This window comes from Pipra filicauda, unplaced genomic scaffold (assembly GCF_003945595.2).
Source record: "Pipra filicauda isolate LSUMZ 115617 unplaced genomic scaffold, ASM394559v2 scaffold253_size2546935_pilon, whole genome shotgun sequence".
NCBI lineage: Eukaryota > Metazoa > Chordata > Aves > Passeriformes > Pipridae > Pipra > Pipra filicauda.
In genome coordinates this window covers 1,832,164-1,856,917 of record NW_024104369.1, presented here as the reverse complement: position 1 = coordinate 1,856,917, position 24,754 = coordinate 1,832,164, and positions in this window count along the sequence as shown.

Below are 24,754 nucleotides of genomic sequence, written 5' to 3'. Positions count from 1 at the left end.
GTCTAAAAAATTTAACACAAAAAAATCAGAATATTTTCTGGGCATTTAAAAAGTCCTTCCTATATTAGTGAAGAGAATTTCACTCTGTATTTTCAAAAATTATTTTCTGCACGCTGTGTGAACAACATTGGAGACTGCCTGATGTAAGTTACCTGTCATTGAAAAAAGTTTTGGACTGGACATATTAGGTTTCCATTTTTTCTTTCAAATCTGTGTGGAAGTTGCTGCCTGCTTTGAAAAAAAAATAAATTAAAATCTCAGAACTAAAGACAGTATTCTAATATTTTCTGTAGCTAGGGAAACCATCAGCCATCATTTGTGCATATTTCTTCCAGCACTGAGGCTCAACAAATACACTCATGTATGGAAGGGATTAAAGAGAAATGTATGTGTCTGAGCTACAGTTGGCTCACTAAGAAACATCATGTATGTGATGTATAGTGACTACAGCTCATATAGCAGTACACCATCAGGAGGATGTCAGAAATAAGACAGAAGCTCAATTGCTCAGTCTAACCCCTAATGCCAGTTAAGAAACAATACATATAGGATGAATTCCAGGATGGTTGAAGTTTGCAGATGATTTGAGCAGCAGAACTTTGCTATCAAAGCAGTACTGCTACCTCAGACAGAAAATAATACCAGTAATATATTACTTTTTAAGTGCTTTTCATCACAAATTATCATGAAGACTGAAGGAAAAAAACTTCTGAAGTCATCTGGGCCATTCCCTGACATTGATGAATTGTTTCTTCCTAGGAATTCCCAAATATCACCTTTTCACTGTTAGATGTCTTAGCAAATGAGAGACTTTGTCAATTCTGCTGAAGAGACAAAACAGAGCCCTGATAACATGAAGATTGCCCTGAGCTCAACTAAACAATAGGGGCTCTTTGGTCAGTTGAACTTATTGCAAGATCCTCTTTAGTTTTTCGCTCTCCTTTCAAATCTCTTGACTCTGGAAAAATATCTCCTGTCATTTATCATCACTCAGAACTCCCCAGTCTGTAGCTTTGATTATAGTACCACGAATGACTTGACCTAATACGAGGTGCAAATGACCGAATTATTTCTACAGAAAGATACCAACATGACCTTATTTCTAGCTATGAATTCTCTACCTATTGCCCTACATTTTTAGTGAATCCCATAATTAGGATGGGTAAATGTAATTTCACTGTTTCCTAAGACTGTACTGAGATGGGAACTTAGTCTAGGGCTGATGAAGTTAATGGATTGCACTCTGGGCCCCCTGGAGTGCTCTTCATTTTACTTGTTGCCAACAACAACCTTTTAATCACAATCACATCTGCTAGAAGAGTGAATGAGTTGTAAGCTTTCATGGTTGAACCCTCTTTCACTGTACTCCACAGAGACATAGTTATCCTGCATCTTTATTCCAAGTTATTATTTAAAGTTTTGTACCACCTGGATGAGACTCTTAGTCTTCTCAGGCCACTGTCTCCTCTATGATACATTGCACTCCATACTATGGAAAGAAAAGCATATAAGGTCTCTCTTTTCTTAAGACAAAAATGTGAATATGTTGTCTAGATTTTTAGCACAATGATCATCTATTTTATCCATAATCAATTACCTTGATTAAGTTATATTTTGGGCAGTTTTTTTGGTTTTTTTTGGGGGGGAGTTTTTGTTGTTGTTGTTGTTGTTGTTGTTTGTTTTGGGTTTTTTTTAAGTGGGGAAGCTGAAAAATGACTACATGTCCTTCTAGTCCAGATCCCTTCAAGGTAGTTAGATACCTTATAGCCCTGCCTCCAACTCCAAAAGGCACATGCACAATTCCAGTGGTGAATAATTCTGAGAGATTGCTGATGTTAAATAGTAATTGGGACCTTGCACAAGCTGTGCTAAGTAGGGAAGATATTTGGTAAAGGTAATTATTATTTGAAAGAAAGCAGTCAAAATACTACTCTTTTGGCTTTTCTGGTTTTTTGTTTGTTTGTTTGTTTGTTTTGATTTTATTTATTTTTTTTTTTAATTTAGTTTGCTTTAGTTTGTTTGGGGGTTTTTTCTTGGTTTTTTTTTTGTTTGTTTGTTTGTTTGGGGTTTTTTGTGGTTTTTTTGGTTTTTTTTTTTTGTTTTTTTGTTTTTTTTCCCCACATGCAGGCATATTTTGGGCTTTCTCTTTTAAAAATGGAAAATAGTTATCTGGTTAATTTTGCTGTGCTAATCATGTACACTTTTTCTGTGAAAAGAGAGGTGTATTTTCTGGTTCTTATGGACAGCAATGATATTCCCATTATAGCTGTAAGTGCCAATGTTTTATGCTCATAGTCTTTCTGTAATAATTAATTCTACATTAAAAGATTAATAAGATAGTGGAAAATGGTGGCTAATTTTTCCAGCTGAAACTAAGGAGGGAATATAGATGGACAGAATGTAATTAAAGAGGCTGGAATTTGGCCAAGACGCTGGCATTGTTATTTTTGCTCTTGCAAAAATACCATGGGATCTTTAATGGCCCTGAGTGGCCTCAGTTGTATGTCTCTTTTGAAAGATGGATACTGGTGATCGTCTACTGCCTAGTGAATGCACTGCTAATGCCTGCCTGACTGAGAGCTGAGAATAAGAGCAGGATGAAGAGATTCATTAAACAGTGAAAGATCAAAATGAATGAATGGCAAAACTGAGGACCCCTGCTTTCCCTAGGAAGTGTCTTATTGCTGCCTTGAGGAAGTGGTAGTCTGATCCACAACTCATTGAAATCAATGAAAAGAATCTAATTGATTTCAAAGGATTTTGGCTTAAGCCCTAAGTTCCATTTTATCTTGCTCTTTGTTCTCTGACAAGGATTAAAGAAACCAGGAACTCTTGTATCTAACTATGTCTTCCCAAAATATAAAATTAAATTGTCTCTATCTGTTTAAACAGATTTTTCTATAAGAGCTGATGCTCAAGGTCAGGATAAAATGGTCTAGGCAGGTACTTGGCCTGGAGCATAACCTCACTTGGGTTGTGAAATGAATTAGTTTAGTACACAAGGCCCTACAGAATTATGTAGTCATGTATTTTTTCTGTGGTTTTTATTTTCAGTCTGAATTTACAGGATCCGTGTACCAAAGATTGGCTTTGACTTTACCTCATTTTTATGCGGGCATTCATGAAGGAGTGTATCAGCAGATAAACCTAACACATATGTCATGTTATGAGGAGCTGTGTTGACATGCTGGTTCACAGGTGTATTTTTCAAACTACTTTTATACTTTCACCTTCTATTTAGAATGAATGTGAAGTACTTTTACTCTTAGATAATCAAAGTGCTTTCTGCTACCACTAAAGCTACCTGGCAATTTCCATTATATGCACTATTTTCAGGCAATAACTACTTAAAATATACAGCTTGTCCAAGCATTCATTTATTGGTCTGAACGTTACTTGTGTTGTCTCTGGAATATTTTGAGAGTAATGGTTTGACTTCTAATATAGCTATTCTACTAAGCTAAGAATTTGCTTAATTGGTGTTTGTAGGAATGTTTTGTACAAAAGCTGGGTAACTAACTACTCTCTTGATGTGAGAGTACCAATATCTGTACATAATTTGAATTTCTCTGGTGACTTGCACAGCTACCAGAGGGGAACCTCATATATTAATCCTTAAAGACATCAGAAATGCAGAAGAAGTTCCACATTTGAATCCCACAACTGGCCCTGAACCATGTGTTCAATTGTGTTTCAACAACAATGTTGTTGAAAATATGTAGGCAGTCATGCTCAAGCTACACTTGCATATCTTGAAATAGCATAGGAAAATATACTTACCACTGGCCTACCATTTTTTTTCTCTCTAGAAAACAGTAGAGCTTTTTAAAATCAAATATTTTACCTAATCTCGCTTTCCAGCATCTTTCCAATGAGTCATTCCTTTGTTTAATGTGTTCTCTCTTTCATTAGCAGGGGAATGCAGTTAACAGTGTATGAGTTAGGAGGACTCTCTTTTTACAAGGCTTCTTTTATGTAAAAATTCTTTTGAGAATGTAATAATCTAGGGGTTTTACTTTTGCTTCTACTTATACACAGCTTTTTCCTTGTTTTGGTACTTTAGTGACTGCAGAGAAATGACCCTTGAAGTTACAGTGTCAGGCTGGTAATGAACTGACATCCAGGGGCAAAAAAACATAAACTCCTCTTTCATTCTCCCATCTTGTTGTGTTGATATGTTTTTTCTTCCTTCCTTGTAATTAGACTTAGGGACAGTTTTAGTTATTAGTAGCACCTTACTCACCTTTGCAGAGGGACAGAAATGACTAAGTGAAAACTTCCCCCTCAGTACCAGTCTGGGAGGTGGACAGAAACTGACGTTCTCACAATCCTGTTTTCTTTCTGTATTAACCTTTCTATCCTTGGGGGCCATCACTTTTTCTTTACATGTGCAATCTCTGCTTTTCTGTTACTTTTGTGATTTCTCCCAAGTAGTCATGAAATCTGAATATAAATTGCTTTGATGTAGGTATTGACATCATGAAGAAGCCTGAAAAAAAAATCGCGGATGTTATTCATGTTTCTGCCAGCGTTGCTACCCCTCCAAGTAATTTATTTTCCCAGAGAATTGTGAACTGTTGCTGCAGTCAAATGCATAGAAATGTTTTTCAAGGCAAAAGGGACCAATATATTGCTATTACTTCAAATCTAATGCTTCTGCTGTGGCCCAGATGCCACAGTTTTACCACAACATCTTGACTGGATGTGAGATATCAGTCTAGCAGTTACACTGTATAAGTAGCTCAGCTTCTCTTTGTCCTTTGTTTCCAAAACCGCAGTCATCTACTGTTTGATCCAAAGGAGAATCTCTGTTAGCTAGCTGTGGTAGTAATTCACATATTTGACAATATTGATAAAGACACTGACCAGCCTTAAACAAGTCACAAATTGTTTACTCCATTTGCAGTTTTAGCACACTAATCTTACCATGTGTGAAAAGAATCACATTCCCTCACATCTTTTACACCTGCAAGCTATGCATTATCAGCCTCCAGACCAATGCTCTTGTTTGGTATCACATAGACTTGCCAAAAGCTAGTCAGGAAGTTAGAGCGTGGTGCTGTCTCCATGCCTATTGGGCATTGCGAGCAAAGCAAGCTGTCAGTCTGATGTGTTTACAGACAGATGGGTCAGGAGCAGAAGAAATTATTTTGAATGTGACCTGACCAGTGAGGAGCTGGGGAGATTTTGCACATTTATAAATGACCATCTTCATCAGACATCCAACCAAGGATGTATTACCGAGCTAGTTGCCTGAAAGCCTTCTGTGGTAAATCAAAAAGTTGATATTATTCAGATCTTTCCTGAGCAGTGCATGGAGCTTTCACAGTTTCTAGAAAGCTCTCATACCTAAAGCTTACTATACACTATGAACTTCACATATTATTTTTCTGTTCATAGGATTGCTTAGCAATAATGAAGAATAACTAGGGCACATATTATAAATATACTTCTCAAATGAAAAAAATTATCTTTATTCTCTAATATTTCTCCTAAGGATACCATCAGGTCTCTCTATCACATTTTTCAGTGTTTTTGTCATTCTGAAGAACCATTTCTCTCTGTAAACCATTATCTAAAACCAAGTTTACAGTTATGATTTGCACACAGGATTGCTATTTAATGTCTGATATTCTTCATGACCATTTCTTCACTTTATCTCATTTTAGAATAATGATAAAAGGAACTTTGGTGCCCTGCTTCTCACTACACCCTTCTCTGAGCTTGTTTTCCTCAGTCTTTAAAAAAGTGAAACTCCATACCCCTGTTTGAAACAAGGTATCCTTAACATTTGGATCTGTCAGAAATGCTCTCAGTTATGGATACAATAGATGTGCAAATTTTTCCATGTTTCATTTACACTCTGGCTCATGCCAGGGTATAATTTGGCTCTGTGCAAAATTTAGACTAAACTCAGAGCTCTTCAGTGTAAAGTGCAGCTGTGAAGTTCTGAAAAAAGGTTTTTGAGCACCTGTTTGGACCATATTCCTCAAAAATCTCTTCTAGAACAGTAGGTTCCCTAAGATAGGATTTCAATTAGTTGTCTTTATTGGAAGTTGCAACATTATTATTTAAACCATATCTTGCCTTTTGCTACAGCGCCAGAGATATGGAGGCAGTATGATAGGAAGGAAGGAGAGACCAAATAGTCTGTATACTTTTTTATAGCCTATATAAAGTCTTTATAAACTATATTTTTACCCTTACATTTTATAGAGGGTTTTGTTTGTTTCTTTATTGAGACATATTGTTTTTGTTTTTGTTTTTTTTTTCCCTGAAGAGACTGGCTATTCAGTCACCTCATCTCTGTCCAAATTTACAAAATGTTTGGAGAGTAATCATGACAAATCCTAGAGACTTCAAGAAAAGGTTCTTTGGTGCTAGAATGTGCTTCCACTGGCCATCTATCAAAGTCTGAGTCTGGTCACCTTGTGCATCATGGGGCAATATGGACATTTATTGGTTCTTAATATTGTCAGGTAGCGGAGCTCTCAGTACAGGACAGAATTATGTCTGCTTCCCACCTTCACCCCCTTCTGAAGTGGTATTTTAAAATTACGAACCATATGAAACTTTCCAGACACTGAGATCATGTTAGCTTAAGATAAGATAGCAAAAGAAATTCTTAATCAATGCTATTGTATACAAACCAGTTGCTCATCGTCTTGTGTCTAGTCCTGCATCTTGGAAACTGGAAGGATGTAGCTTGAGTATCTTCCATGCCCTTTCAGCTTTATTTTTCTTCCTTCTTCTACAATCCTTATGAGGAAGGAAAGAAGAGGAGAAGAGGAGAAAACAGAGGGAGGAAAGACAACAATAGAAGAGTTTCTTTGCCACTTGATCTTCATCAAATTATAGAGTCCAGCTCTTGGAGAGAGCTTGAGACAAATCCTTTTTCCCAACAGCACCTTTATAAACAGGCTCACACAGTGAAATCACTACTGGTCTGTGCTCTGCTGAAAAGACCTAGTCTCATCCTGCTTCCCTGACATTTCCATGTGAATTTGTACAAGTGGTGCGTCTTTGAATCCTGTTGTCTCATGGACTGTGGCAAATCTGTAGACCCCCTTCTAAGGCAGTTCCAGGTAGTCCAATGAGAAGAACAAAGATAATTAAAAGTTTTGAAGAGATAATGGACAACAGTGAAATAAAAGGGTACTTTCTAGAGGAATGTAGAGTGTACATGCTCCAAGGTATGACTGAAGAAATAAGGAATGCTTAGCCATTTGTTTCCCAAGGAAAGGGGTGTTAGTTCTTTAGTCTGAGTAATTAAAAATATACTTTTGAGGGAACATGGAAGACAATACTGTCATAACCAGCATTACATTAAGAAATCGAAATAAGACTGGACTAGCTGATCTAATGGTTTTTTCTGTTTGTAGTGACTGTTGATGTACTTGGTCCATGCCCCTTTGTTTTTCAGATGTCTTACCAAGGGCCAAATTAGTCCACTGTCTGCTGCTAGTGCAGATGAAATTTTGTTGAGATCCTAATTTTTTAGTGCCAAGTTATGCCTAAAAATCTGAAGTATATGTCTGAAGTGGTGTGATTTCTTTTTAATATTTGAATTTTTTGCATCACAATGAAACTTATTTTCTGCAATCTTTGGGGCACAGTATTTATAAAGCTAATATGTGGGTCATATTGTGCAAGAGCACTTTGGTGTGCTTTTGTAGATCTCATTGTCTTGGCACATATCCCAGTTCCCTTCTCCTGATAGTTTTGACTCCTTATACCCTGGGGATTGTATACTGAGTTATCAATACTGATCTGATCTGTGTCTCCAGGAAAGAGATTGACCTTTAAATGACAGAAGTAAAAATATACAAAATATGCTATTTTACACCAAAAATATTTGATGGCCAGTCTATCCTGTCTGAATCTCATAGTTTTTATAGTTGAAGGATTCCCACTCTTTAACCTGTAGCATCAAATAGCATTCAGGAAAACCGAAAAAGTGTACTGGATGCTATTTAGTGACCAGAAAAGATGGCCTGGAAACATGACTTTTGGATCCTTATTTTGTTTACCCAGTTTTTAATCTGTTTGGACTTGGTTTATGTTTTTAAGTATGTAAACCCAATTCTGCTTACCTACACAGTTGTTAGAAGACTTGGTGAACGCAATTATAATAAATAATTTACCTATATCTTCCTAGCAATGGTAACTCAGCAGCAGGAGAACAGTTAAAATTAGCGTACTTAGCGTGTTTTTTTTGGTTTTACTGTATTTTTTCAGAATTTAATTGCTTATGCCCTTTTCCCAGTCCTGATCCTATCTCTGCTCCTCCTTGTGTCTGAAACAGTTTTTTCTCTCTTTCTGACTTCTTCATATACTTCCCCTTAAACCCCTCCTTTTCTATTTAGCTTATGATTGACTCCCTTTGAAAAGCATTTTGTGCTATTGTGTGTTAACTTAAGTTGTATTTTACATAAAAGGTACAAGATAAATAAAGGAAAGGGTGGGATATGATGCATTAATGTGTGGGCTGAAAGATGGAACAAAGGGTTGTTTTTTAATTCAAGCTGAAAATAGAAAACAGAAAATAGGATTCTTGCTGCACTTCTGTGCATGTCAACAAAACTGTGACTTTGCTCACAGAATAGAAAGGATGAACATTTTTTTAAGGTACTGAGTTATGATAAGTTAAAGATCTAACCATGTCATGAGCTGATAAAAATAATCCTAGGCTTCCTTTTAAACACTTGTTATGTTGGACAATGTGAGCAAAAGAAAATAATTTACATTATGAAAAAATCCTGTAAATATAGCTGCTGAATTGCAATGGGGAGCTCTAGCAGAACATTGCTTGGAGAGATTTTGTTTAAAACATTTATTGGAGGCATATATTACAGTATATCATTTACTGGCTGGAAGCCATGCAATATGTGTCTTAACAAAAAAAAATTACCTTGTAATATGAGCTCCTCCAAGGCATAATTATATAATAAAGTTCTTATTGGGAAAACTGGAAGAAGGCCAAGCCTTGTCCAAATATAGTGAATGTCAGAGCCAAATTTATTATCCTTAGCTATTAACAGGAGAAGGCAGGTTTTGTTTACCAAGCCTAATTCTCTCCTAATTACAGCCACTATAAAATAATTACTATCCATGGGATAACAACACAAGGCAGAGTGACTAACAGAAGAAACTGCAGGGGTTAGAAAACAGAGTGCAATTCTGTGTCATTTTGAACAGCTTGTGTACTGCCATGAACAAATTAACGGACTTCATTAAGGAATTATGTTTTAAGAGTGGCTTTGCAGTGAAGCAGTAAAGCAATTAATGCATCTTATTTGGTCCTAGATCTGAGTTCTAGTGTGATTTTAGACAGCAACTTAATTTCTTTTTTTTTTTTTTCTTTTTTTGATGTATCAGGTATAATAGGATGTGACCACATTACTGAATAAGATCAGTAATAAGTGTATGGAAAGGACTTTATTTTGGTCAAATGATACTCAGTCTCTACTGAACCAAAATGTTTTACTGAGTGCATTTGTACTAACCTGATCTTAATTGAATAGAAAACAAAGAGAGAGACCAAATTATTTGCATATTCAAATCTTTATTTCCATTGCATTTTGGATAAAAACTCACAGCACTAAATAAATGTCATATATAAACTATGTATTTGTATTTAAACAAGGAAAGCAGGTTCATACAAAATTTTCAATATTTTGTTGTTGGTCTCCATAAAAATCAGAATAGAATATTTCTCAGCAAAAACAGAATACTTAATTAAATTTGCAATATTTCCATTCTTACTTTGCCTACTCTCTTCCATCTTAACATACAACCCCAGAGGTGCACAACAGACTTAGGGCTAGGGTTTTTTCACAATTATAGTGTGTATATCAAAATCAGCCTGTACACAACATATTCACAGTGTAAAAGGTTAGAGTTCAAGCTGTCTTCTCTCTGTAGCAGATAGTTCACCCTATAGCAGGGCTAACTCCCTGATTTTAGTGACTTAGTGGGAACTAGCAAACTCAACACACTTGGGAGTCTGTTTTAGATACTAGTTTTAATAGGCCTCCAGATGGCCACATGAAAGCAAACGGATTATTATAGTAGCCCCCAACCGTGCTGTTATAGATAAAGGTATATTAGAGTTGCCTTTACAAACCCCTTTTTTGAGGATTTTATAACTCCATTATAAAATTCTCTTAGCACCAGAAGTCAATATAAAGTTCTCAGCCCACACAATATGTTTTAGGGTTTCTGTTTGTATAAAGTATGTATGTCAGTACAGCCTCCATTTATCCTGTATACGTAGCAGTAGTTTAGAATACTTTAAAGAGTACTTTTGGTCACAATTTAAAAAGGAAGTTAATCATGAAAGTAAAATTTAAATGTGCATACCCTCAGTTGGGGTGAATCAGCTCACTGTCTTCTGTCTTTTGAGATCTGAGATCAACCAAGTGACTCGTTTATACCCACTAAGCATCCTCTCCTCATTATTACTCTGATTGTAAGTACAAAGAAGAAAGAGTGGAATCCAAACCTAAGATACAAAACTAAAATGATAGAAATTGTTGCTTGACACCTAATTTGAATATCATGATAGTACCCAAGAGAACTGGGTCACTCAAACCCAAGTCCTTGATATACACATCAGCAAATTTTGGAACTTTCAGAAATCTGTGTTTTGGTTCAAATCCTTGCTGGTTTACGCAGTGGTATTAGAGACAGGATGCTCTTTAAGCTATGACAAAGGTGACTTTACTAGCTACATTTGTATGGTTCTCTAGTTTTGCCCTTGTTTCCCTGGGCTCTAACATCAGTGGTATTAAGTTATTAGAAAAGTTTCTTTGTACATTTCAAACAAAACCTCAAAATCTAATTTCATAGAAAAGTCCACACAAGATTTTTTTTTTCAAAACACAAAAGAAAATGCTGCAGTCAGTCATTTAGCTTCTTCTTTATCTGACCATAAAACCAAAATGGGGTTTGCATTTTTTCCTCTAAGTTTAATCAAACACTCTCCCAGTATTTGACAAATTCTGTGCAATTTCCTGAACAGCAAAACAAGGAATGTGGACAGTAAACCTAACTAAGTGTTAAATTTACTTCCAGGCATAAAATTCCCGATTCCTTTCCCTGGTTTTAGCACTGGTTTTCTGATATTAAAACACAAAGGTGACTTACTGCAACATGAATATTATCTCTTTTCCATATATCACATCCTCTCAGGTTCTACTTTAAAGTCCTCATTGCAAAGACCAGTCCTGTATGTTGGTATTGGAGAAAAGGAAGTGCCATTTTAAGATATTGTACCGATAATTCTGCATATTTATGAAGCCAAATTATGAATTGATATGATCTATCATAATGGCTCTGCCGTGTCAATGTCTGCATATTAACTGCTTCATTACAGGATGATACTGTGTCAATCACAGTTTTTCAGGAGTCCAGAATCACTGCTAAATTTTAGTCATTTATCTTCAATTACATTAAAAATGAAAGGCTAACATGTTTGCAGCATATTAAGTTATGCTTCTAATTAACACTGAAAGAAACCAGAACAATGAGCATGGAAACGTTTAACATTTTGCATGTTCCTAGTGAATAAATATCTTTGTTTGTTTCAAAAATATTATTGAACTTTAAAAATATTTCAGGAATATTTTAACTGTGCTGCATGATTTGCACATCTTTCTATCACATAAAATTAAAAGCTCTACAGAGAACTACAGCTTAAATATTATAATAAAATACAACACTTACAAATGAAATTATACCTAATTTTCCTTTGGATATGTGTCCCATATCTTCCTAATGGTTTTCTGAAGACCTCTGAGTTGATAAGTAGTGCATTTGAATGGGATACATGTCTTCAAATATTGCAGAAAATTCAAGTGTGAGATGTCACGTACTGTAGCAAATTTGCTACAATACCTAGGCACAAAAGGGTGAGTTAAGGATGGACTGTCAGCATGGAGGTCGTTGACCTGGAATGAAAGTAATGTACAGATCTAGAGCACTAATGAGGGAAACAATGACTTCCACAATAATGATGCGCAATGCTGTATAACATCCCATGTGTTCTTGTATAGCCTGTAAATGTCACAGGCCTCAACTAGAAATCAGAATTTCCTTGCTTTTGATGGCTTCAGATGTGTGGTGTGTTTTGTAGCTGTAGCTATTGGTCTGCTTTATCCATAAACCCTTCTAGGAAGCTGTTGTCGAGTAGATGCAGCATCATGAACATTGGACAGTGAAATACTTGTTGGTTTTGCATGAATTTCAGAAGCAAAAAAAAAAAATAAATTCAGGACTCTAATTCTAGGAGTTACAATAAGTTTATTTTTATTTGTGCTCTGGAAAGGTTTTATATGCGATTTAGCAAGGAAGGTGTATTATCTGAGTCAGAACTCTATGTGCATGGTTTTGTTCTCAGAGTTACATCAGTTTCAGGATAATCTTTTAATAACAATGCACTTCCACCCAAAACCCACTGTTGTAAAATGTGATTATCTTTTGCGCAGAGTTATGAATACATTAGTTTCTAGGCTACTTGAGTGATTCTTGATTATGAACAGAAAAGAGCAATTATTTGAAATATTGCAGACACAAATATATTACTTTTTTCTGATTTCTGTACTTGTTTTGCCATACGTTGGAGCAGGGCTTGGAAGCTTTGTACTGCATAAAACTCGCATTCATTGTGACCTGTGTCTACCGTTGTTGTGCTATAAGAGACATTTCACTTCCAGCTGTTGTTTTTGAACTAGGTTAAACAGACCTTTAACCAAAAAACCTTGGCTGGTACCAACATGGCCAAGTACAGTCTTAGATATCCGGCACAATCACTGGAGATTCAAGCTGTCTTCAGTAGATGTCTTCCTGGTCTTATTACTACGATTTGTTTAAAAATATTTAAATCAGAATCATGCAGAAAAGCTACAAAAGTCTGTAGCTGAAAGCCTCAACTTTACTATCTTTTGAGGGCTACAACCTAGGAGATGCAGACACCATTGTGTCAGAGTACAGTTGACAGTCTGTTAAGGGATACTAAAAAACAGGGCTGGAAATAGAAATAGAAACTAACTTTCAGCTTTATCAAGTGTGATGCTTCAAGGTCAGAATGAAATTCAGTGATGGGGCAGCACAAAGATGCTTGCACGGCAGGTGCCCTGGTCAATCTATAAACTCAGAGGCCATCAGTCTCTGCTTGTGCCAGCCTGCATTTTAATCAGAAGGAAAAATATGTGGCACAGTTAAGCATGCTTAGTGGTTTCCAATCAAACAAGTCCCAAAACCAGAATAGAAAAAAATGCATCAAAGGAGTTTTTAGGCACATTGGGCATATATAAAATCTTGACTATGCAAGTATTACTAATGGAAATTTAGTCTAATAATTACCAATATCTTGAATTAGGCATTCCCTCTCAATTCTTGTACAGAGCTGGAAATCGATCCTAGTAAGAACACACATTTCTATGTCCTTTTTCATTTTGTCCTATGCTGGTTCACAGGCTACTGCAACGACTGAAAAAGCGGTATCAGTGATAACACATGTACGCTGTATTTGTGGACTTCCACTACTTTTAATTTGTTCAGTGCCATGTGGTACTTTGCCTTGGAAAATTGGATGAGATTTGAGCAGGAATTTTGTTAAATGTGGTGTGGTTAGGGAGATTTGAAGGGGATAGCAATGGGTCCTATCTAATTGACAAACACAAATCACTGGGAAGAGTAGCTGTTGGAGGAGTCAGAGAATCGGAGAGAGGTCCAAATATAAACAAAACTTTAGTGATGTTTTGCTGTTTTTGGTAAACAAAATAAATACCTTCTCATTTTATGAGAAATGAGGGAAAGGGTAACTCAGCTGAATAGTTTTCTAGTTATGACCAAATCCGAATCCCGAGAAGTACCTGTGTATCAAGTGAGAATGGTTATTTCCATTCTGCTCTGCGGAGTGATAGATTAAATTGGTTAGTGCCTAGCTAATTCTCTTCCCCCTAAAGCACTTTGTCATGTATGCTCTTTATAGAAGGTGAAGAGTTTCTCCAGATGTTTTACTCGTCTTCCTTCACATCATCTTCTGTCCCACTCCTTACCTTTCTTCTGACTTTAAGATACGGGAGTTTTGTGACATTCAGTATTCCTTATGTGTACTCACAAATATATACAAATGTGCTGAATAGTGCCGGAGTGGTGAAATGTCCCCTAGCATGATGGTACTTCACAGATGTGATATTTTAGTTTTCCATGTCATCGACATAGGTCAGTCTAAGTGTTGTGACATGCCTTCGATGCATCAGCTCACTGGGTATGTACTTCATCAGAACGGCTTATGTATGCACAGCAATCCTACCTGGGGTTTTCAGATGTGCCAAAGCCTAGTCAGATGTAAAGCAGCTGTTCTTTTACCAGGACTGAAGGACGTACAGACAGAAATATGTTCAAAGCCTCAGATTGTGCCTAGACAAAATTTTGAAATAGAAAAAAGAGAGCATATCCAGATCTTCATCTGTCCTGATCTCCATATATCTGTTTCTCAGCACAATGTTTAAAGCACAGTGACTTCTGAAGCCAGAACTACGCTTGCTGGACAGACACTTTCCTCTCAGTTGTGTAGCATGGCCTTCTACTCTTACATTTTCTTACTGTGAAATATATGTAAAATATACCAGACATGGCTCTGCCTGCTGCATACCAACAATATTATCTGCTAAATTTCACAGGAAGAGTTTGGAAGCTTTCTGGCTTCTGTGTGATCATAACGGTCCATTGTTCAGTGATGCATTCAGTAGTTTTCTTGCAGATATGGGAAAACAGATGTTGTACAGTATTATGATAGGACAGAAGTGAAGAAACTTGGGATTTATTAATATATTCTTGCCTTTAGAGAGAGGTATTAAAGGCAGTAATACTCTAATTTCCTGCCAGTCCAAACTCTCACAAAGTGGCAGTTCCTCATTAAACTGCTGCCTTCCCTTACACTTCAGGTAGATAATTTGCTGTAATGACACAGAAATAAAAGAGCCGTTCCACACCTATAATAACAGATAATACTGTAGCAGTGTGCAAGGGAAGTGTTTTCAAGTACTGCATGGGTCCTGTTTTCTCTTTCTCTCTGTTCTCTGATGTATAGCCACAGCTTATTAACAGTCCATTAACAAACATACATCACTTTCAATGTGAACATGATTTTGGATGTAACTTTTTTGAAACTGTGTTCCTCAGAGTTGTGAGTTGCTGTTTGAAACAGATGTATGAGTTAAGAGCCCCCAACAGTACCTTGAAGGTAATGCTAAATGCATATACTGGAGAAGCAGCAAAAAGCCCTATGAAAGCTTAGTCATCCTGAGAGGTCTTGAACCAGTGTCCTTCTGAATTTCACACACAATATGCAACTTCAGGCCAACCCACCAGTGATAATAAATGAGAAATTCTGAGGGCTACTGAGCACTGTGCAGGTTTTCCTGGTGGATCAGGACACAGTTTGTTAGCACAGGTGTTCCTGTAATTGTGATTCATTGGTGTAAATGCTCCCTGCTCAATGGCCCTCCGTCTTCTCCTGGGGTCGTATTGATCTGATGGGTACTGACCTGCACTACTGGATAACAAGTAAGCCTACACAGATGGGGGCTCTATTCATATTCTAAAGGTTAAACCACAGCCCTATAAAATATTAAAAGGGATCTTTTTTTCAAGTGTGCAAGAATTTCATAGCACAAACTGCAAAGACTTTCTGGAGATTACCAACACTAAATTCCACGTATGCTTTTTGAAAATCTCTCCCTAAACCACTTAAAGCCAATAGTGTGTGTAGATACAACTCATCTCTGTTTCATAGAAACCTGTACTATGGTCTTTTTGTAGATTTGCAGGGGGTTTTGTTGCATTAGTATTCTGATGAAAAATTTCCTTTCTACAAGACTGTTTTTGGTCTTTAATTTATTTTTTTTCCTCCTGTTGGAGCAAATAGGTTTTCTTCAGGAAAATCCAAATGATAATACTTCATTTGCTTACGGGAATGATTTTTTTCTTTTAAATTTTCTGTCTGGAGGCTAAAAAGTTTCATGTTACCTGAAGAAGAATTTTTTGCAAGGAATTTTCCAGTTCCTTTCCTCAGAACAATTCTTGGTTTTGACTTTCAGTGAACTTGAATGAAATTGTTTTCAGAATTTGACTATTCACAGGAATACACATACATGCTCAGGTGCTCTCACATGCTAATCTACACATACTCAAATACATATGTATATACGTGTGTACATACATGTGTGTGTGTGTGTGTATATATATATATATGTATATATTTTTAGGCACTAAAAAAAAGGATTTCTTCCCAAACCAAGTCTAATTCATTCACTCTGTTTGGATGAAAAAGGAGCTGGACCAGGGTACCCCATTCTCGAGGCATCTCCACTTTCCTCTGTTGCCCTTATGCTCCACATCTGCTCTAGGAACTTGACGAAGAGCCAGCAAAAGTCAGTACTTGGAGATGAAAATTGATCACATTCCTTGTAACCTGCAATTAATGTGGCCTGTTGTAGCCTCCTCTGCAAAGTTCACGTTAAGGCCTCTTTGCTTGTGTATGTTGCATATTAACTGAGTTCTGTGTCTGGAATGAGGATGTTTGGAGTACTGTCCCACGCCACCCTCCCTTTATGATAATTTACCAAAATCTGCATCATGCTTTCCTAAAGCTTTCGTTTCTAGAGCTACAGTGATTTGTGGGTTTTTTCAAGCTTCATCTGAGAGAAATACACAGTAATTCTTATGCCTGCAAGCATGGATTATACGTTGGAAATCTGGGGGTTTTTTAATTTTTTTTTGCACGCTCATAGGCAAATTGTGCAGGCAGTATGTTATATATAGTATGATGTGTTCATACTAGTCTTGCTTCAGACGTGCTACACACCTTTACCTGGTCAAAATATCTTAAGGGAATATGATTGTAGATGATACTGTTTAAGACAACAAATGTATCTCTATGTACTGAAAGTACTGACTCATATCTTTATATAAAACATTCATAACTTCCTGTGCTTTTAAATCACTACATTAGTCCATATGATCCACTGATAAAGAAAAGCAGTTTATTGTGAAATAGTTATAAATAGAGAAATGCCCTGTGAGGATACAATAATTGTGTCCATTTTCCTGTCTCCAATGCTATGAAATAATAAAATGCTAATAGATGCAAATTATGTATGCTCTTTGATGCATGCTAAAAAGGGACCATATAAAAAACCAGAAGTATCTTTAGTACCAGTGGTCAATGCCTTGCCATTTTCTGTTTATATCTAGCTTCAACCATAAAGTTCAGTTTTATTTTAAGGGATTATGCATCTACCTGTCTATGAACCAACAGGCTAAGCAAATATGCGTTCCTGAAGGGTTAAAAAAAAATAAATACTTGAATTGAAAATAAATTCCATAAGGAAATCTTGGAAAGAAAAAAACAAACATTGCCCCCAATAGGACAGTCACTGTGACTTGAAGAAAAGAAAATTGAAATACATGAAAAATCAATGAGGTAATAATTAAATTGTGGAGTCTGCAGTACAGTGACCAAAGCTCGGCATGCATTTGTTAATGTATACTGGGAACTGGGGTAATCAGCAGCTGAAGGAGAGCAAAGAATGTCTGTCATCCTGAAGCTAATTTGTGTATCAGACTCCTTAAAAACACATACCTCCTACAGTATACAGGGATATTTATAGGAGGTTAAAGATACAAATTAAAGTCCAGGAGACTATACATTCCTGATTACCCAGCATTCTTAAATCAGCCCCTGCTCCATTCTCACACCTGGGCCTCAGCTGCAGTGTAGCTGTCATTTACGCTATCCATGGCACAGGATTGATGACAGTCATTCGCTGATGAAGCTGTATACATCATTTCTGTCCAAGCTGCACTGGCCAGATGGACCCTGACCATCCATCGCCTGTCAGGGACGCATCTGTTCACACTCCTGCTAGAGGTACTAACAAGTCATTGGCTTTCCAAAAGGACAGTATCAGCTGAATAGAGCACAACATACAAAAAGCTGTTGTTATTGTTCTTATATTCTTAATAGGGTTTCTACAGCAGCCTTTTAAAATGTAAAAAGGAGGATTTCCACTAACTTGTAAGTTTAAAAAGTTGCAAAAATCCTTCATACTGTTGTGAATGCTTGTTGAATTCAAAATACAGAGGGCCTGGCAAATATTTCTGGTAGGTGTTTGTTTCTTCAGAGAGACAGACTGCTGGGCTAAGAATTTGTAAGACATGAGTACAGAGTGATCTATTGTTTCTTTCAAGAAATAGAAATATATGCAGATTTTCTTGTATACCTAGCATTGTCCATGAACATTTTTCATGTCGAATTTCTTTGATACAGACTAAGCTCTCTATCTCACTGAAAAGAAGGTGCAGTGAAGGAAATTTTACCACAGTTCATTCTGTGGTGTAACACTGGCCATCAGAAAGATAAAAACAAGCTCCTGAAATGATTGTTCTCAGCAATGGACTTTATTCACCAACACAGAAGTGACTTTTGTAGGGCAGAGGCTGTAAAGAGACTTTCACAGTTTGAATAGTTCCCATCCCTCCAATGTCTTAGGGTTAGTACGTCCATGACTATATAGAATCACATATTATGGATGTTTTCATGACTGGGAAATGAAAACTATTTTACAGATGAGAATTTACTTGGGAGTGTTTTTAGGAATGCTATTTGAGTAAGAATAAGAAGGCCGTATGGTATCAGCTCTCCAAAATAACATTGAGGAAAGTCAAAAAGGAGAAGAAGAAAAAAGTTCTGGTGTCCTGAAGAGTGAACAAGAATAGGAACAGCTCCACCACCAAAGGCATGTTCTTCTGCCTCCCTGACATGCCCACCTGGCTTGGTGTGGACCTCCTCTTTGCTTGGTGACTGAGGAAAACCTTTCAATACCCATTAGATATCCAATTTATTTTTTCTTCTATTTTTTGTGTCCTAAAATTCTTTAGCTTGTTTTTTAGTGTACCCAAGAATCTTTTGAAGGAAGAACTCAATGTCACATGCATTTTTTGCATAAACAGTAGGTTAAGAAAAAGATCTTAGTGCAGAAGAATGGGGAGAATTGTGAAATGTGGGTTTCTCTAGTTTTGGCTGTATTTTGGATTAATGATACTTCATCACTTTCACAAGGATACATATTCTGAAGCCCTCCTTTGGAGTGATAGAGTGTTTGATGACTCCTTAGGAGCTCACACATGCTGTTCATGAATTTGGCCACTTATTCACAAAGAAAGAAACCGAGGAACAAAGAACAACTGAGCATATTGATACCCTTTCCATTTATTTAAGAGTTTCTATTTAAATTTGCATATTTGTTTCTCCACAGCCCAACTCCACTCTTCTATAAACAGGGATTGAAGACCAAACCTTTTCCCTATGAATTGAAAGTTAAAAGTACATGTTACTGTCTCTAGTTAGTACACTGTCTCTAGTTAGTACTCTCTGCTCTTCTTTTAGAAAACAAGAATACACCACTTTTTATCTCTTGAATTTTTACACTTTGTATTGATTTTAGTGTTAGTTATCAGCAAATTGTATTTTTACTTTATCTTGCTTTGTTTAATTTTCTTATAACTGGAGATCAGGCTTGATTGGATATAAGTTACTTTTTGTGTTAAATATGCTCCTCCATAAGCAAAATTAAAAAAGCAAGAGGATTTTTTAAGAGCATGCCTTAGAGCTTTGTTAATAAAAATAATTACATGTTAGTGTTATTTCTATTATGTAATAAAAATACTAATAAATTGTATTGTGTTTTAAAAAATATAGTTTTACAGCGATCTGGTTTTGTTCTGTGTTGGGAAACTAATTATATATGTGGCAAAGGAAAGAGTACCTGGTGAATTGTCCTTGATAGGTACTTGTAAGAGGGAATCTGAGTTCACGGTAGTGATAAATTAACCAGTCTCTGTTTTGGAAATAGTGCTGGATGGGCTATAATTCTAGCATGGTCAGTGTATCAGGCACAGGTCCTGAATGCATGGACTACACAGTTTAAAGAAGGGTTAAACAGAGCTAGGACTGTAGATCATAGTGTAAGTTAGACAAAGGCCATCAAAACCAAACAAGGCATAAACCTCCAGCAGTTCCAGAGCATAAAAGGACAATAGTTGGATGCTGGGCTTGCTCTGTGGTGGCAGGAGCCTCCAATCCACTGCAGTTCTGTGGTTTGTTTTCTGCAATACCCTCAACCACTGCAAGATCACATTACAGAGACAATAGTGGTATGAAATTCACAATGCTTGCAAAGCAAGTATTGATATTTAATCGGTCTGCTTTTCTAACAGCTGATACTGTGACATTTTATACAAAATATTTGAGGCCTAGAGATTGGGGGTTTTTTGGTTAGTTGTTTTCTTTTTTTTTTTTCGGTCACATTTCTTGTAGATGTGATTAAGGAATTTTTAGGTTTTTAATAACAGACTCAATATATTACTTGTTTGGTGATCACTAACATAAACTGAGCATTACTGAAACTCTGTAAAATTTCTCTCCCCGAGGAACCTTATGACCTTGTACATTTAGAGCCAAAACACGAGTTCTGCTTACATTCTTTTGGGTGCTAAGAAGTTGCAAAAGGATCCAAGGCCATTTGAGTGACCTCATGTAGATGTGGGACAAGTGAATTGACTATTGATGAGGGCTTGAGCGGGGTGGTAGTGGTAGAAATTTAAATGAAATATTTTGTTTCAATAGAGTTTTTGTTTGGAATGGTCCATTTTTTTCACTCTTTGTCAGATTACTATTTCATGCATTTAGAATAATATTTAAATACTGCAAAGCAATTAAACATTTTCATATATATATTTTGTCTTTCCATTGCATTTTATAAGAAAAACAAATTGTTCAGACTTGAATTTTCTTCTAAGATAGACATATGCTTTTGTAAGGTGCAAAATAAGTGAGTAGAATAACTGAACAGTAGTTTGCTTCACAGTAAAAAAACCTGCACTAATGCTACAGTACTGTGCTATTCTTGTTGAAGTTTACACTCAGTGATATTTATTGCTGAATTCTAGAAAGCTTTAGTTATTGAGGAGGATAATCTGTGTCTAGCAGAGATTAGTTCAATTAAAAAGAAACTAACAGTAAAAAAGGAAAGTTATAAACATACTTGATTAAATTATGTTTTATATATTTTATAGTAGAATATAGATTTATTTTAAATAATAGAATTTATGTAAATAAAATATTAACATGTAATTTATAGTATATGAATAAAATACTTCAAATAGGTACTTAGAAGAACTGCTTACAAGCACATCTGCAACAAATAATAGTAGAAAATACCTTGATAGAGAGGGCTCTTTGATAAATTTAATTGCAGGACAAGTATTTTAATGTGCAGGCTGAAATGAGTGACACATGGGAGTTAATGGAAGTGTGCTCACGCAGGAGAAAACCAGTGGGTGTAATGGCATTGATTGGTAAGACTAAAAGAAAAGGGAAAGAAACACGCTTCAGTTTTTTCATGACAATAAAATAGTTCCTAATAATGTCTTGTATTGACATTGCTATCATATCATATATGTTTAAGTACTGATAGCTTAAACCACACTTTGTGAAATGGACTGCAGGAGAAGGAATTAAGAAGAAGGATTTTCCCACTTATTTCAATTTATCTAATACAATGAGAAAAGAATAAATTTTACAGGCTAAATTCACACTTATGTCCAATAGCCAAGAAATAAAAGCAAAGTCTTGGCCATATTTCAAATTCCTGCTTGATTATATGTCCATCAAAGAGAGGCTCCTACACCATGTGTAACAGCCTATGTGCTGTATTTTAACATCAGAAAGAGAGAATACCATGTGGAGCATGTACCCACCGAGCCACATAGAAGATCCACAGGATACAGAAGGGCACATGTGTGAAAGCAAAAAAGATCAAAACAGGATCTCAAATACCATATATCTTCATTTTGAAGCCCCTATCAATTAGTTACCGTTCATTTTTAGCAGCCACAGCCTTACCATGCAAGTCACAAAGCTTCAGCTTCTGAATTCCCCCATAGACAATGGCTGTTTGAGTAGATTTACCTTGGGTAATGACAATTTTGCAATATTTTTGGGAATGCTTACATTTCATTCCAGGATTAGACACTAAACTCAAGGTTATGATTTTCTCACAGCGGAAGCTGGGTTAGGTTTGGTCATTATTTTCGTGAGACCTTGTCAAGAATAACCTAGATTGCTGGTTGGTGGCAGTCTTCGTGGGTGGCATTCTACCTTTAAAAGCAGTACTAAAAAAACCAACATCACATCACATCAGCAGCTCTGTTGGCTTCCGAATATAACATAATGTTGAGATTTAGAGAAGCTGAGATCCTGCTGAAGTAGGATGTTAAACTGTGTCAAATAATGAGTTTATGTTGCATATTTTTGGGGCAACTGCATAAGCCTGGACTTCCTTAAATGTAAACTCTAATCCGTAGTTCATGCAGCAGGGTCAGTCAGCATTTGACATTTCATTCAAAGGTCAGTACTAAGAGCTATCAAAGTGCAGTGTGAGGCATCAGCTGTATACTGGTCTCCATTCCTCGGGACCACCAGTCTTTTAACCTAGAAACCTACAAGGCTGAATGATCAGTTGAAAACAAAAGGTGAAATTAGACAGTGTGATTTTCAATTTTTTTTTCAGTGATCTGTTTGCTTTTAAGTGCTTTATAAGAAAACCGAGCTTGTGTTCCTTGTTTTCTTGTTTTGTTTTCTGCTCATAATTCATTAGCACTGAGAGGTGGGTGAAACATCACAGCAGTGCAAGCAAGTCATTAAAGTTCAGGACCTGATCTTAAGGAACCAGTTTCATCAGCCACTAAAATTCACATTCCAAAGAACCCTTCCAATATCTGATAAGGTATCCAAGGCTGGAGATGTGTGCCCTAGGTCTGAATGGCAGAAGATGCAACTTGACTCGGTTTCAAGAAGATGGCATCTTCTGACAATATAGTAATATTTTGAGCCAGTGTGTAATGCTGAATTATGATACTGTTCCTGTACATGCCAAAAAAGTAAGGTTTGAACTTACTATCAGACCAGATTTGAATGATGTCAGGATACTTGCTTGGATGAAAGCAGGCATTGCGTCAAACCAGATTTAGGTCCTTGCTGAGTTGGGTTCATTTCAAATCACGATAAGGAATTCAGTCCCACGAGATTTCTTTACGCTATGTGAGCCTAAAGTGACCGAATGCAATTCTGCGTGAGGACTCTGGTAGTCTGCCTCTTGCATGTCATGGGTCCACCACTTTTGCCATGAACAGCAACCTAACCTGTACAGAGATGTATTAGTTGCTGCATACGCAGTTACTTGCTAAATCCAGTAGTGTCAAATTGGAAGTTAAAGATTACAAAGTGTATTAAATTTTTCCAATTAAATTTTAAACTAAGAAAGTGTCTCTGAAATTTCAAATGGATTCCTCACTTCCCAGCTTACTCTGATTGGAGTATTGTAAAAGGGGAGAATGAATCAAATATGTATCGACATTAATTCTGATTTCATATGTAATTATTTCTGATTAACTTTAGTTTCCAAAAGGTTACTTTATACGTTTTATATACACAGAGGTACACGTGAATATATTGGCCTGAATAGAAGTAGAACAGGTTAGTCATTAACTTTTTTTTAATGCCACAAATATGAATTGTGTGCAGCATATGAGATACCTAATTTTTGGGAAAAAAAAAAATTACATTGGAGCATATACTGCATATACTATTTCCAGTACATGCCAAATTGTTCTGTTACCTTATCTGAAGCAATACTTATATTTTACTCCTATTGTAGCTTACATCTTGCCTCTTTTAAAGCATTTTTTCAAAGATATCAAAATGCCATGATTGGTACTCATAGTTCAGAATAGTAACATAGATAAGTTCTATTTAAGAATGTGTATCACTTCTAATCTTGACCTGGGTGAAGAAAGACTGGATGGATGGTTACATGTCCCTGGGGAGCACAAAGATTTATCAACAAGCAGAGGAGATGAAGGGGCTTAGTTTGCTGACTTGAGTGCACTCTAGTTTGAGGCTTGCATGTTTTGTGTTCCAAGACTCACTATCCTTGGTTTGTTATAATTATTAAGATACTGCTACCTATAGGTCCAGGGGCATTATTTTAATACAGTGGATGCAGAGCCACCTATTTGACCTTGACTGCTCTCCTTCAAACTACAAATATAAACTGTCGAGACTGACACATACAAGATTTTTTCTTTCTTTCCTGTCTGAAAAAAAAATTTATATAAATCCTTCTCTCATGAAAGTAATCAAGTAATTAAAATGAAGACAACTAGGAGAAGGCCTGTCTGGTGAGCAGATGCTTCATGAAAAATAACTAACTTCTCAAACTTAGGAATTTAATTAAAACCATTAAAGAAGAATTCTTAGTGAAAATCTAGCTCTTAAAGGTTTTTTGTTCTTTTACTCTCAGTTTCCCTCATTATGACATTGACCAGGCTGCAGGTAACAATAGTGATTTAGATTTTTGCATTATTTTTTTTCACATGACTGATCTCTACAGTAATATTTCCAGGCATAAAATACCTTTCAGTTATCCCGAAAATACTTTTTAAACTGACTACTCTTGACCTGTGAGGGAAGGAGATATTATTGTGCCTATTACAAATGTGAGTAAATTCTAAGTGTTAGTGAGTCTAATGGTTTAAGGTTTGTGTGGAAAGGATATGGATATTCACATAGTCCCAGTACAAACCAGCTGCTGATTCGCTTTGTGGTCAATGGGGTATCATG